We start from the raw sequence: 16,892 nt of genomic DNA on the forward strand, positions 1-16,892 counted from the left end.
GACAAATATTTTCCCATCAGTTTCTGGTGGTCCCTGAGTGTCCTACTCCCTTATTGGGAAGAGATATACTCACTAAAATGGGGACCATCCTTGTGATGGGAAGCTTTTCAGCCCCTAGACCCCTACAGCTTCTGGTTACTACTGAAGAACCCACTACACCTTCTCCAATAGAGAGGGACCAAAAACTATTGGAGGACAAAATTAACCCCCAGGTGTGGGACCAGGGGACTCCTGGACGAGCCCACCAAGCTGAAGCAGTCATCATTGTCCTCCGAGATCCCACTCAATTTCCTAACCGGAAAAAATATCCCCTCAAAAGAGAGGCTTGGGAGGGACTACAGCCTTTAATAAATAAATTCCTTGCTTGTGGGCTATTGGTCCCCACCAATTCACCATGTAACACCCCAATCCTCTCAGTAAAGAAAAAGAACAGAACCTGGGGAATGATTCAAGACCTCTGGATCATAAATGAAGCTGTAATCCCCCTCCATCCCACAGTACCCAATCCCTATGTAATCTTGGGAGAAATCCCACCCAGTGCCAAGTGGGTTACAGTCTTGGATCTCAAAGATGCTTTTTTTTTTTTTTTTTTTTTGCATACCACTGGCTAAAGAATTCCAATATCCTTTTGTCTTTGAGTGGGAGGTCCCAGGAGAAAAACACCAACAGATGACTTGGACAGTATTACCTCAGGTGTTCTGAGATAACTCCCGCTTGTTTGGACAGGCTCTTAGCCAGTATATCTTAGATCTGGACCTGGGACCTAATGGGAAAATATTACAATATGTAGATGGCCTACTAATCTGCTCTCCAGATGAGAAAAATGCCCCAAAATATGTAATTCAGCTTCTAAACTTTTTGGCAGAAAGGGGATATAAAGTCTCACATGCTAAGGCACAGATGGTCAAGACAAACGTCACTTACCTGGGAGTTCAGATTACGTACGGGTCCAGGAGGCTGCCCTCTGATCGGGTACAAGGAATCCTCCAGTTGCCCTCCCCCATGACTCGAAAACAACTACAAGCTTTCCTGAGGCTAACTGGATAGCCAATTATGGTCTAATTGCCCAGCCCTCTTATGAAAGCTTAATGGGACGGGATGATTCAATACCACTGATGTAGGGAACATCTCAAAAGAAGGCAGAAGCTATGTTAAAACAGGGCTTAACTCAGGCACCTGCCTTGAGGTTGTCAGGCCCAGAAAAACATTCCAACTTTATGTCCATGTAAGAAAGGGAATAGCCTTGGGAGTGTTAACTCAAAGGTTGGGATCCGAGCCCCAGCCTGTAGCTTACTTATCCAAGAGGCTTGATCCAACTGCCTGAGCCTGGCCTCCCTGCCTTTGAAATCTTGCAACTATTGCAATCATGATAGAAGATGCTTTAAAACTCTCCTTTGGGGGCAAACTATTTTTACCAGCCACCAAGTAAAACAACTCCTAAATGGGAGAGGCCATTTGTGGATGTCTGATCAAAGAACCCTCAGATATCAAGTAACGCTGATGGAAAATCCAGGCCTCGCTATATCCCCTTGTGAGGTTCTTAACCCAGCCACCTTCCTGCCTACCCCTGAAGGCTCTCTCCCCTTGCACTCTTGTCTAGAAACCTTGGACCCTTGGACAAAACCCTGAGAGGGATTGTCAGAAGATCCTTTGACCAATCCTGAGAAAACCTGGTACACTGATGGAAGCAGCTTTGTCTTGGATGGAAAAAGAAGAGCTGGACAGTCTCCAATTTTGAGACCATAGAGGCTAAGCCTCTGCCAACAGCCAAGGTGCCAGGACATGACTCCTGGATTCACTATGCACTAGTCAAGACATGGAAGAAAACAGAAGAGGACATTCAATACACCTGTGAGCCCCAGGGAGATCTCAGATACCTATTCAGAACTACAAATGAGTGTCATTCTAATGAACAGTCCCAAAATCTGGTTTCTGGGGATAAGATTTCTCAGGATAGCTCTAGAGAGCCAACACAGCTTGACAGGGATTGTACTCCAAAACAGGCAGGAGATAAATCTTCTGATCCCTAAACAAGGAGAGACTTGAGCTATCCTGGCAATGGGAATTTGGAGTTGGCTAATGCCCCTACTAGTCCTTGTTATATTATAGTGATGCTGCTTATGATTGTTCCATGTATTATCAATTGTCTAACCTGTTTTGTCTCTGCCCAGGTCGACAAGCTACAACATGCAGTGCCAGTTCAACAAAGATATACAACTACAGCCTACCATGGACAATATCACTCACCCTTAGATGGACACAGCTATAAGGACTCTGCGGCCTGAGACTAGCAAGAGGGGGAGGCCCAATACCTCTCACTGTCCCAGTTCAGCAGGAAGTAGCCAGAAAGACCTCGACGTCCCTATTCCCAAAGAACTGGGCCTCCCATCTCTTGGGGGGGGGGGTGTTAGGTAGTTAGAATAGGAAACAGGAGTTCAGAATGGTGGTGGCTAAAAGATAAGAAAGGGAAAAGCCCACAAAAATAGAACAAAGGAAGGTTCAAAGACCGGAATGAGGACCTCAGGTAGAACAAACAACACTTCTGGCTAGCCCAGTTTACATAGGGCAGGCCCAGGGGGAGAAAAAAAAACATAAAAAGAGGAGCCAAAGGGCTGGGACTCTCTCTCTCTTTCTCTCCTGGGTGCTGGGGTGCTCTTCCTTTCACATCTTTGAGTTAACATTCCTTCACGCCTTGAGGAAGGATTTTCCTGCTATTTTCTAAATAAAATAAAGCTATAACATGGAGCTGTAACACTGATTTGTCTAAGAGCTATACACGGTCTGTCCGAGACCTGAGAACTATAACACCGTCTGTCCAAGACCCGAGAGCTGTGACACACTGAGGGCTTTAATGTCTGTCACTCCAAATCTTTGTTGTCACGAGACTGAACTGAGGAGTATACACTCACCTGACAGGAAGTTTACAAAATTGCACTTTCCTCCTGGATGAAAAATTTGGTTGCAACCTGGTTGTCACAGCTATTTTCCTTAACCCGAAAATAGGAAGAGTCAGTTCAGTTCAGTTCAGTTGAGTCACTCAGTCGTGTCCAACTATTGGCGAGCCCATGAATTGCAGCACGCCAGGCCTCTCTGTCCATCACCAACTCCCAGAGTCTACCCAAACCAATGTCCATCGAGTCGGTGATGCCATCCAACCATCTCATCCTCTGTTGTCCCCTTCTCCTCCCGCCCCCAATCCTACCCAGCATTAGGGTCTTTTCCAATGAGTCAACTTTTCACATGAGGTGGTCAAAGTATTGGAGTTTCAGCTTCAACATCAGTCCTTCCAATGAATACCCAGGATTGATCTTCTTTAGGATGGATTGACTGGATCTCCTTACAGTCCAAGGGGCTCTCAAGAGTCTTCTCCAACACCACAGTTCAAAAGCATCAACTCTACAACACTCAGTTTTCTTCACCGTCCAACTCTCACATCCATACACGACCAATGGAAAAACCATAGCCTTGACTAGACGGACTTTTGTTGGCAAAGTAATGTCTCTGCTTTTAAATATGCTATCTAAGTTGGTTATAACCTTTCTTCTAAGGAATAAGCATCTTTTAATTTCATGGCTGCAATCACCATCAGCAGTGATTTTGGAGCCCAAAAAAATAAAGTCTGACACTGTTTCCACTGTTTCCCCATCTATTTCCCATGAAGTGATGGGACCAGATGCCATGATCTTAGTTTTCTGAACGTTGAGCTTTAAGCCAACTTTTTCACTCTCTTCTTTCACCTTCATCAAGAGGCTCTTTAGTTCTTCTTCACTTTCTGCCTAAGGGTGGTGTAATCCAAATATCTGAGGTTATTGATATTTCTCCCGGCAATCTTGATTCCAGCTTGTGTTTCTTCCAGCCCAGCATTTCTCATGATGTACTCTGCATAAAAGTTAAATAAGCAGGATGACAATATACAGCCTTGACGTACTCCTTTTCCTATTTGGAACCAGTCTGTTGTTCCATGTCCAGTTCTAACTGTTGCTTCCTGACCTGCATACAGATTTCTCAAGAGACAGGTTAGATTCCCATCTCTTTCAGGATTTCCCACAGTTTATTGTGACCCACACAGTCAAAGGCTTTGGCATAGTCAATAAAGCAGAAGTAGATGTTTTTCTTGAACTCTCTTGCTTTTTCGATGATCCAGTGGATATTGGCAATTTGATCTCTGTTTCCTCTGCCTTTTCTAAAACTAGCTTGAACATCTAGAAGTTCACGGTTCACGTATTGCTGAAGCCTGGCTTGGAGAATTTTGAGCATTACTTTACTAGCGTGTGAGATGAGTGCAATTGTGCGGTAGTTTGAGCATTCCTTGGCATTGCCTTTCTTTGGGATTGGAATGAAAACTGACCTTTTCCACTCCTGTGGCCACTACTGAGTTTTCCAGATTTGCTGGCATATCGAGTGCAGCACTTTCACAGCATCATCTTTCAGGATTTGAAATAGCTCAAATGGAATTCCATCACCTCCACTAGCTTTGTTCGTAGTGATGCTTTCTAAGGCCCACTTGACTTCACATTCCAGGATGTCTGGCTCTAGGTGAGTGATCACACCATCGTGATTATCTGGGTCGTGAAGATCTTTTTTGTACAGCTCTTCTGTGTATTCTTGCCACCTCTTCTTAATGTCACATGCTTCCGTTAGGTCCATACCATTTCTGTCCTTTATCGAGCCTATCCTTGCATGGAATGTTCCTTTGGTGTCTCTAATTTTCTTGAAGAAATCTCTAGTCTTTCCCAATCTGTTGTTTTCCTCTATTTCTTTGCACTGATCACTGAGGAAGGCTTTCTTATCTCTCCTTGCTATTCTTTGGAACTCTGCATTCAGATGGGAATATCTTTCCTTTTCTCCTTAGCTTTTTGCTTCTCTTCTCTTCCCAGGAAGAGCAGAACAACCTTAAAATCTACTTATTTTTAAAGACAGTTTAAGAATTTTAAAGTACTTATTAAACATTTTTGAAATGTACTATTCCTATCAACTGGATTTACAAAAACAATATGGGGTTAAAAAAGGTCTGATATGGGTTGACATTGCCTTGAAGGGAAAACAAACCACAAAAGCATTTTTTACCCACCACTCTCATTTTGAAGGAAGGTAATGACTTAATATTATGAATTTGATTATTAAAAGTAGTAGCAACTATAGAATAAACCACGTCTAACGTTTGTGATTATTACTTGTTTCTGTTACCTGTTATGAACTACATATAATTGGTGCAACAAAAGAACTGTACTCAGTCTCAGTCAAGTCTGATTCTTTGCGGCTTCATGGGCTATCGCCAGCCACGTCCCTCTATCTATGGAATTTTCCAGCCAAGAATACTGGAGTGGTTTACCAGTTCCTACTCCTATTTAGGTGTATGCTAAACCAAAAAGGTGGATTTAGAGGTTGTGCCTATGAATCATAAAAAACTGAACTACAGGAGAAAAAGATATTTAGATTTTCTTCCTAGAACTTAGAGTTGTTTTAATTAAATGCTGCCACTACCTTCAAATGAATAAAAGGAATTTAAATACAGGGCATCTTCAGATAACCTTCTCACAGCTGGAATGTAATAATTAGTTGTTACATTCTCACTTTTTTTGAGGAGGAAAAATCTACTTTTTCAGGTAAAACAATTGGTTTTAAAATTAGAATATTGCCTCTAGGGGCCATTGCACTTTTTAACTGTAATCAGATTGATTTTAGCAGGCAATGCCAAGATGAGAGTGTTAACAGCCTCGGTAGAGAGCCCTAAGGTCTTCAAGCAGCAGGAGGAAATAAACTGAAAGTGGGACATTTTTTCCCTTCTCTGGTGAAGACACCTAGTTCCACCTGAACTTAACTTTTCTCAAACCTTGAGCCAACCAATGCTATTTTTCTTATGAAAATGTTTTCCTTAAGCTATGTTAATGAAACTATGTATTTTCTTTGGCATCTGACTTTAGTTAAATTGGTTCCTCCTAAGACTGATTTTTTCCCCCCACAAACTTTGGGCTGATAATGGCTCAAAAACCAGTATTAATGTCAATTGTTTTATAGCTGGGGATGACACAGCTTGTGCCATTCTATCTCAAAAATGCATATTTTAGGAGAGGAGCCTGGTGAAACTCCTTCATCCTTGAGGCTTCCTTTTTTTTAAAAAAAATCTGATTAGAAGCTGGCAAACGAATATAAAATGCCTAACTGTAAACTACTAAGTGGGCACTCTCCTGTCAGATGCTTTCCCTGTGTCTGTTATACTTCAATAAAACTTTGCTACACAAAAAGCTCTGAGGAGTCAAATCTAGTCTCTTCAATATCTCCCAGAATTTGCTCAAACTCTTGTCCATTGAGTTGGAGACACCATCCTCACATCTCATTCTCTGCAATCTCCTTCTCCTCTGCCCTCAATCTTTCCTAGTTTCAGGGTCTTTCCTGATGAGTTGGCTCTTCCCTTCAGATGGCCAAAGTATTGGAGCTTCAGCTGCACCATAAGTCCTTTGAATGAATATTCATGGTTGATTTCCTTTAGGAATGAGTGGTTTGGTCATTTGCTGTCCAAGGGACTCTCAGGAGTCTTCCCCTGTACCACAGTTTGAAAGCATCATTTCTTCAGTGCTCAGCCTCCTTCATGGTCTGAAGATCACATTTGTACAAGACTAATGGAAAAGACATAGTTTCACTATACATAACTTGCTGGCAAACTGATGTCTTTGCCTTTTAATACATTGCTAGTTTTGTCATAGCTTTTCTTCCAAAAGGAAAGACTCTCTTAATTCCATGGCTGCAATCAGTGGACAGAATAATTTTGGACCCCAAGAAAATAAAATCTGTCACTGTCTTCATTTGTTCCCAATCTATTTGCTATTAAATGATGGGACTGGATGACATGATCTTAGTTTATTGAATGTTGATATTAAGCAGATTTTTCACTTTCTTCCTTTCACTTCCTCAAGAGACTATTTAGTTCCTCTTCAGTTTTTGACATTAGAGTTGTATCATCTGCATATATGAGGGTGTTGATATTTCTCCCAGCAATCTTGATTCCCAGTTGTGATTCGCGTATTTTGGAATTTCACATGATATGCTCTCAGTTCAGTTCAGTCACTCAGTCATGTCCGATTCTTTGCGAGCCCATGAATCGCAGCACACCAGGCCTCCCTGTTCATCACCAACTCCCAGAGTTTACCCACACCCATATCCATTGAGTCAGGGATGCCACCCAACCATCTCATCCTCTGTCGTCCCCTTCTCATCCTGCCCGCAATCCTTCCCAGCATTAGGAGCTTTTCCAATGAGTCAACTCTTCGCATGAGGTGGCCGAAGTATTGGAGTTTCAGTTTCAACATCAGTCCTTCCAATGAACATCCAGGACTGATCTCCTTTAGGATGGACTGTTTGGATCTCCTTGCAGTCCAAGGGACTCTCAAGAGTCTTCTCCAACTCCACGGTTGAAAAGCATCAATTCTTCGGCCCACAGCTTTCTTCACTGTCCAACTCTCACATCCATACATGACCACTAGAAAAACCATAGCCCTGACTAGATGGACTTTTGTTGGCAAAGTAATGTCTCTGCTTTTAAATATGCTATCTAGGTTGGTTATAACCTTCCTTCCAAGGAGTAAGCGTCTTTTAATTTCATGGCTGTAATCACCATCTGCAGTGATTTTGGAGCCCAAAACACCAAAGTCTGACACTGTTTCCACAGTTTCCTCATCTATTTCCCAAGAAGTGATGGGACCAGATGCCATGATCTTAGTTTTCTGAACGTTGAGCTTTAAGCCAACCTTTTCACTCTCCTCTTTCACTTTCATCAAGAGGCTCTTTAGTTCTTCCTCACTTTCAACCATAAGGGTGGTGTCATCTGCATATCTGAGGTTATTGATATTTCTCCCAGCAATTTCCAGCTTGTGTTTCTTGATTCCAGCTTGTGTTTCTTCCAGCCCAGCATTTCTCATGATGTACTCTGCATAAAAGTTAAATAAGCAGGGTGACAATATACAGCTTTGACATACTCCTTTTCCTATTTAGAACCAGTCTGTTTTTCCATGTCCAGTTCTAACTGTTGCTTCCTGACCTGCATATAGGTTTCTCAAGAGACAGGTCAGATGGTCTGGTATTCCCATCTCTTTCAGATTTCCACAGTTTATTGTGACCCACACAGTCAAAGGCTTTGGAATAGTCAATAAAGCAGAAATAGATGTTTTTCTGGAATTCTCTTGCTTTTTTGATTATCCAGCGGATGTTGGCAATTTGATCTCTGGTTCCTCTGTCTTTTCTAAAACCAGCTTGAACATCTGGACGTTCACAGTTCACGTATTGCTGAAGCCTGGATTGGAGAATTTTGAGCATTACTTTACTAGCGTGTGAGATGAGTGCAATTGTGTGGTAGTTTGAGTATTCTTTGGCATTGCCTTTCCTTGGGATTGGAATGAAAACTGATCTTTTCCACTCCTGTGGCCACTGGTGAGTTTTCCATATTTGCTGACATATCGAGTGCAGCACTTTCACAGCATCACCTTTGAGGATTTGAAATAGCTCCACTTGAATTCCATCACCTCCACTAGCTTTGTCCGTAGTGATGCTTTCTAAGGCCCACTTGACTTCACATTCCAGGATGTCTGGCTCTAGGTGAGTGATCACACCATCGTGATTATCTGGGTCGTGAAGAACTTTTTTGTACAATTTTTCTGTGTATTCTTGCCACCTCTTCTTAATATCTTCTGCTTCTGTTTAGGTCCATACCATTTCTGTCCCTTATTGAGCCCTTATTGAGCATGAAACGTTGCTTTGGTAGCTCTAATTTTCTTGAAACGATCTTTCCCTTTCTATTGTTTTCCTCTATTTCTTTGCATTGATTGCTGAGGAAAGCTTTCTTATCTCTCCTTGCTATTCTTTGGAACTCTTCATTCAAATGCATATATCTTTCCTTTTCTCCTTTGCTTTTCACTTCTTTTCTTTTCACAGCTATTTCTATGGCTTTCTCAGACAGCCATTTTGCTTTTATGCATTTCTTTTTCTTGGGGATGGTTTTGATTCCTGTCTTCTGTACAATGTCATGAACCTCCATCCATAGTTCATCAGGTATTCTGTCTATCAGATCTAGTCCTTTAAATCTATTTCTCACTTCTACTGTATAGTCATAAGGCATTTGATTTAAGTCATACCTGAATGGTCTTGTGGTTTTCTCCACTTTCTTCAATTTCAGTCTGAATTTGGCAATAAGGAGTTCATGATCTGATCCACAGTCAGCTCCCAGTCTTTTTTTTTTTTTTTTTGCTGACTGTATAAAACTTCTCCATCTTTGGCTGCAAAGAATATAATCAATCTGATTTCGATGTTGACCATCTGGTGATGTCCATGTATAATCTTCTCTTGCGTTGTTGGAAGAGGGTGTTTGCTATGACCAGTGCGTTCTCTTGGCAGAACTCTATAAGCTTCGCCCTGCTTCATTCTGTACTCCAAGGCCAAATTTGCCTGTTACACCAGGTGTTTCCTGAGTTCCTACTTTTGCATTCCAGTTCCCTAAAATAACAAAGGACATCTTTTTTGGGTGTTAGCTCTAGAAGGTCTCTAGGTCTTCATAGAACTGTTCAACTTTAGCTTCTGCGGCGTTACTGGTCGGGGCATAGACTTGAATAACCATGGTATTGAACAGTTTGCCTGAAAACGAACAGAAATCATTCTGTCGTTTTTGAGATTGCATCCAAGTATTGCATTTTAGACTCTTTTGTTGACCATGATGGCTACTCCATTTCTTCTAAGGGATTCTTGCCCACATTAGTAGATATACTGGTCATCTGAGTTAAATTCACCCATTCCAGTCTAAGTTCACTGATTCCTAGAATGTCGATGTTGACTCTTGTCATCTCCTGTTTGACCCCTCCCAATTTGCTTTGATTCATGGACCTAACATTCCAGGGTCCTATGCAATATTGCTCTTTACAGCATGGAATCTTGCTTCTATCACCTGTCCCATTCACAACTGGGTGTTGTTTTTGCTTTGGCTCCATCCCATCATGCTTTCTGTAGTTATTTCTTCACTGATCTCCAGTAGCATATTGGGCACCTACCAACCTGGGGAGTTCCTCTTTCAGTGTCCTATCCTTTTGCCTTTTCATACTGTTCACGGGGTTCTCAAGGCAAGAATACTGAAGTGGTTTGCCATTCCCTTCTCCAGTGGACCACATTCTGTCAGACCTCTCCACAGTGACCCATCCATCTTGGGTGGTCCACACATCATGGCTTAGTTTCACTGAGTTAGATGAGACTGTGGTCCATGTGATCAGACTGGCTAGTTGCCCATGACTGTAGTTTCAGCCTGTCTCCCCCCTGGTCCCCTCTCTCAGTGCCCATCGTCTTACCTGGGTTTCTCTTACCTTGGACGTGGGGTCTCTCTTCACGGCTGCTCCAACAAAGCACAGCCGCCGCCCCTTATCTCGGACTCTCGGTAGCTCTGCTAGGCGCAGCCCCTGACCTCCACAGGGTGATGATGGCTCCACCCCAAATGCATGACTCAGCAGCATCGCTTTGCTTCCATGGTTGCCTGGCTTTCCTCCACAGGCATTTCCCACCACAATCTCCTCCCTCACATACCCTCGGTCTGTCTCTCCACAGTCAACAGTAGCCCTTGCCCTGGGATTGCTCCACAATCTAAACTCCAGTTCCCAGCCACTGCCACTTCCAGGAGACCCACGTTCCTGCCTGTGTACATACAGCTACAGCAAGGATTGTCTGATTCTCATTCCATTTAGGCTGCCACAGGTCAGCTGTTTCACTCTCAGACTTAAATGTTTCTCCTCTGACTCAGAGAATTGCCCCACTGTAGGGATCAGACACCTGCTTTAGTTCCCCCACCCCCTGAGGGCAGGTCCAGTAGTGTTAACACTCCTGTTTTCCCCCCTAGTTCCTTCATTCTACTGTGTTTTGCATGTTCTATATATTCTTTTCCACAGGTCAAGTACTCCTGTCCAGTGTCACCTGGTGTTCTACATGCACTTCTGTGTCTGAAGTTGTATTCTTGATGTATACATAGAGAGAGATGTACTTCACATCTACCACATCCTCCTACTTCTCCACCATCTTGTTCTCCCTGAGATCTTTTCTCACATGCATATTAGAATTTATTTTTCTTATTGAGAGACTCATCTGAAAATCCTAACATGTCTCTTTTGTTTCACGTATCTTTGCATTTCAATTTTCTGCTTTAAATTGCATCTTTAGGCCACCTTTACTGTTTTCTTTTTTGTCCAAAAACATTTAACTGTGAGTTACAGAAATGTGACTTTTTACAGGTAGCTTTATGGCTTGTCTTTTAAAAATAAACCAAACAAAATTCAGACAACTTCCCCTTCTCTGTAAGATAGTGGTTTCCTATGAGTAAGGCTTTTCACCAAACTGTCAATTTGTGCTCCAATTACATTAGGGAAATAGATGGCTGGAAAAGAGAATAATTATCAAGAAAGATCAGGAGTCTTGGAGATTTTATGGACTATACAAATGTACCACATTGCATACAGTGATATATGCATATATTAATCATTTCTTGTGGTCTGACCTCATTGAAATACCTGATTAACCCATTTTTATTCTTTCACAAACAAAAGCTCAGCATACATGGGGTGCACACATACACACACAATCATCATCTAACATGATTCTAGGGAGTTCATTATCCCCCTGCAGATGATTAGTAGACTCCTAGTTAAACATTTTGTGCTTTTTAGCCAAATGTCTGTGTCATTAGCCAATATTGATACTAGCATCTTATGTCAGTTTTAAATTTAAAGCAGTTAAAATTAAATACGGTTAAAGATTCAGTTCCTCAGTTAGACAAACCACAGTTCAAGTGCTAAATAGGGGGATACAGCTCCTGGTTATGAACCTGTATGGCACAGAGAAGCGTATTTCCACCAAGGCAGAAAACTCTCGATAAGAAAGTCTTCTTAAATGAGCAATACAAAGAAATAGTGGAAAACAATAGAATGGGAAAGACTAGAGATCTCCTCATGAAAATTGGAGTAACCAAGGGAATATTTCATGCAAGGATGGGTGCAATAAAGGACAGAAAGTGAAAGGACCTAACAGAAGCATAATAGAAATGAAGAATATACAAAAGCACTACATAAAAAATATCTTGTTGATCTGGATAAACATAATGGTGTGATCACTCACCTAGAGCCAGACATCAAGGAGTACAAGTCAAGTGGGCCTTAGGAAACATTATTACAAACAAAGCTAGTGGAGGTGATGGGATGCCAACTACTTCAAATGCTAAAAGATGCTGTTAAACTATTGCACTCAATATGCCAGAAAATTTGGAAAACTCAGCAGTGGCCTGAGTAGAAAAGGAGTAGGAAAGGTCAATTTTCATTCCAATCCCAAAGAAAGGCATGCCAAGGAATGTTCAAATTACCTTACAATTGCACTCACTGCACATGCTAGAAAGGTAATGTTCAAAATTCTCCAAGCTAGGCTTCAACAGTACATGATTGAGAACATCCAGATGTACAAGCTGGGATTTGAAAAGAAGGAGGAACCAGATATCAAATTGCAAACATCTGTGTATCAAGAGAGAATTCCAGAAAAATTACTTATGTTTCACTAACTATGATAAAGCCTTTTACATATGGGTCACAACAAACTGTGGCAAATTCTTTAAGAGATGGGAATACCAGACCATCTTATCTGTCTCCTGAGAAACCCTGTATGCAGGTCAAGAAGCAACAGATGGAATCCGATATGGAACAACAGACGGTTCTAATTGGGAATGGAGTATGTCAAGGCTGTATATTGTCATCCTGCTTATGTAAATTATATGCAGAGTACGTCATGTGAAATGTTAGACTGGATAAAGCACAAGCTGGAATCCAGATTGCAGGGAGAAATACCAATTAGAGATATGCAGATAATACCACTCTAATGGGAACTAAAGAGCCTCTGGAGGAGAGTAAAAGAGGAGAGTGAAGAAGCTGACTTAAAATTGAACATTCAAAAAATGAAGATCATGGTATTTTGTCCCAATACTCTACTGCAAACAAAAGAGGAAAAGGTGGAAGCAGTGACAGATTTTATTTTCTTTGACTCCAAAATCACTGCAGAGAGTGACTGCAACCATGAAATTAAAAGATGCTTGCTCCTGGGAAGAAAGTTATGAGAAACCTAGAGTATTTAAAGTGGAGACATCGAGGGATGGTCCTAAGATGGTGAAGGATAGGATGGGGAGACCACTTTCTCCACCACAAATACATCAAATGATCATTTGAACGCTGACCAAATTCCACAAAACAACTTCTGAACGCTTGCAAGGGACACAAAGCACCCAGAAAGACAGCCCAACCGTTGGAATAAATTCTGTCATTTCAGTTCAGTCACTCAGTTGTGTCTGACTCTTTGTGACCCTATGAACCTGCCTGTCCATCACCAACTCCCGGAGTTCACCCAAAGTCCATTGGGTGCTTTGAGTCGATTGAGTTGCTGATGCCATCCAGCCATCTCATCTTCTGTCGTCCATTTGTCCTCCTGCCCTCAATCTTCCCCAGCATTAGGGTCTTTTCCAATGAGTCAGCTCTTCGCATCAGGTGGCCAAAGTACTGGAGCTTCAGCTTCAGCATCAGTCCCTCCAATGAATATTTAGGGTTTATTTCCTTTAATATTGACTGACATGATCTCCTTGCACACATATAAAATCTAAAAAGATTGTAATGATGAATCTATTCCAGGGCAGCAATGGAGATGGAGACATAGAGAATAGACTTGTGGACACAGTAGGGGAAGGAGAGGGAATTATGAATTGAAAGAGTAACATTGAAACATATATATTACCATATGTAAAATAGATAACCAGTGGGAATTTGCTGTATGACCAAGGAGCTCAAACCCAGAGCTCTGTGACAACGTAGTAGGATAACCTGTGATGGGAAGTGGGAGGGAGATTTAAAATGAGGGGACATAGGTATGCTTATGGCTGATTCATGTTGACTACTGGAAGAAATTAACACAATATTGTAAAGTAATTATGCTCCATTAAAAAAAAAAAGACTCTTGGAGGCATTTGGAAATCTCAAAAGAAAAGAAAAGAAATAGATAAAACAGTCACTATTTGCAGATGGCATTATATAAAATATAAGTATCCCATCATAAGTTGTAACAACTCGTTAATGAACTCAATAGACATGAAGATACAATGTCAATAATTTAAAAATTTGTTATGTTTCAATAGACCATAAACAAGATTCTAAAAGCAGCGACACTAACAACAACAACAAAAATCAGTTACAAGGGAACCTCCAAAAGGTTATCAGTTGATTTCTTTTTAAAAAAATTTTAATTAGAGGCTAGTTACTTTACAATATTGTGGTAGTTTTGGCAATACATTGACATGAATAATCCATGGGTGTATATGTGTCCCATATCCTAAACCCCCTTCCCACCTCCCTCCTCATCCCATCCCTCTGCCTTGAGTGCTCTACTTCATGTGTTGAACTTGGACTGGTGATCTGTTTCACATATGATAACATACATGTTTCAATGCCATTCTCTCAGATCATCCCACCCTTGCCTTCTCCCACAGAGTCCAAAAGTCTGTTCTTTACATCTGTGTCTCTTTTGCTGCCTTGCATATAGGGTCATCTTTACCTTACCTTTCTAAATTCCATGTATATGCCTTAATACACTGTATTGGTATTTTCCTTTCTGAATTACTTCACTCTGTATAATACACTCCAGTTTCATCCTTTTCATTAGAACTGACTCAATGCATTCTTTTTTTTTTTTAATAGCTGAGTAATACTCCAATGTATATATGTACCACAGCTTTCTTAATCATCCTTCTGCCAATGGACATCTAGGTTGCTTTCATGTCCTAGCTATTGTAAATAGTGCTGTGATGAACATTGGGCTACCTGTTTCTCTTTCAGTTATGATTCCCTCAGTGTGTATGCCCAGCACTGGGATTGCTGGGTCGTATGGTAGTTGTATTTTCACTTTTTAAAGGGATCTGCACACTATTCTCCATAGTGGCTGTACTAGTTTGCATTATTGCCAACAGGGAAAGACGGTCCCCTTTTTTCCACACTCTCTCCATCATTTATTGTTTGTAGATATTTTGATGGCAGCCATTCTGACCAGCGTGAGATGGTACCTCATTGTGGCTTTGATTTGCATTTCTCTGTTAATGAGTGTTGTTGAGCATCTTTTCATGTGTTTGTTAGCTATCTGTATGTCTTCTTTGGAGAAATGTCTGGTTAATTCTTTGGCCCATTTTTTGATTGGGTTGTTTATTTTTCTGGTATTGAGCTGTATGAGCTGCTTGTATATTTTGGAGACTAATTATTTGTCAGTTGCTTCATTTGCTATTATTTTGTCCCATTCTGAAGGCTGTCTTTTCACCTTGCTTGTAGTTTTCTTCATTGTGCAAAAGCTTTTAAGTTTAATTAGGTCCCATTTGTTTATTTTTCCTTTTATTTTCATTACCATGGGAGGTGAGTCATAGAGGATCCTGCTGTGATTTATGTCAGAGAATATTTTGCCTGTGTTTTCCTCTAGGAGTTTTTATAGTTTCTGATCTTATATTTAGATCTTTAATCCATTCTGAGTTAATTTTTGTGTGTGGTGTTAGAAAGTGTTCTAGTTTCATTCTTTAAGAGGTTGTTGACCAGTTTTCCCAGCACCACTTGTTAAAGAGATTGTCTTTTCTCCATTGCATATTGTTGTCTCTTTTGTCAAAGATAAGGTGTCCGTAGGTGCATGGATTTATCTCCGGGTTTTCTATTTTGTTCCATTGACCTAAAAATCTGTTTGGTTGATCTATCCATAGGTGTGAGCTGGGTATTAAAGTCTCCCACTACTATTATGTTACTGTTAATTTCCCCTTTCTGACTTGTTAGCATTTGCCTTACATATTGCGGTACTCCTATGTTGGGTGCGTATATATTTATACTTGCTATAACTACTTCTTGGATTGATCCTTTGATCATTATGTAGTCTCCTTCTTTGTCTCTTTTCACGGCCTTTATTTCAAAATCTATTTTATCTGATATGACTGTTGCTAGTCCTGCTTTCTTTCAGTCTCCATTTGCATGAACTATCTTTTTCCAGCCCTTCAGTTTCAGTCTGTATGTGTCTCTTGGTTTGAGATGGGTCTCTTGTAGACAGCATATATGGGGGTCTTGGTTTTGTATCCATTCAGCCAGTCTGTATCTTTCCATTGGGACATTCAACCCATTTAAATTTAAGTTAATTATTGATAAGGATGATCCCATTGCCATTTACTTTATTGTTTTGGGTTCCAGATTATACAGCCTTTCTGTGTTATAAACCTTTTCTGTCTAAAGAAGATTCTTTAGCATTTGTTGAAGAGCTGGTTTGGTGGTGCTGAATTCTCTGAACTTTTCCCTGTCTATAAAGCTTTTGATTTCTCCTCCATATTTGAATGAGATCCTTGCTGGGTTCAGTGATCTGGGTTGTAGGTTTTTCTCTTTCATCACTTTAAGTATGTCCTACCATTCCCCTCTGGCCTGAAGAGTTTCTATTAAAAGATCAGCTATTATTCTTACGAGGATCCCCTTGTGTGTTATTTGTTGCTTTTCCCTACTGCTTTTAATATTTGCTCTTTGTGTTTGTTCTTCACTAACTTGATGAATATGCGTCTTGGGCTGTTTTGTCTTGGATTTATCCTGTTGGGGACTCTCTGGGTTTCTTGGACTTGGGTAGCTATTTCCTTCCCCATTTTAGGGACGTTTACAACTATTATCTCCTTGGGTATTTTCTCATGGCCTTTCTTTTTGTCTTCTTCTGATTAGACTCCTATGATTCAAATGTTGGGGCGTTTAACATTGTCGCAGAGGGTTCTGAGGTTGTTGTCATTTCTTTTAATTCTTTTTTCCTCTCTGGTTCATTTATTTCCACCATTCTATCTTTCACATCACTTATCT

This window comes from Giraffa tippelskirchi, chromosome Y, assembly GCF_054371585.1.
Source record: "Giraffa tippelskirchi isolate mGirTip1 chromosome Y, T2T-mGirTip1v1.2.pri, whole genome shotgun sequence".
Lineage (NCBI taxonomy): Eukaryota > Metazoa > Chordata > Mammalia > Artiodactyla > Giraffidae > Giraffa > Giraffa tippelskirchi.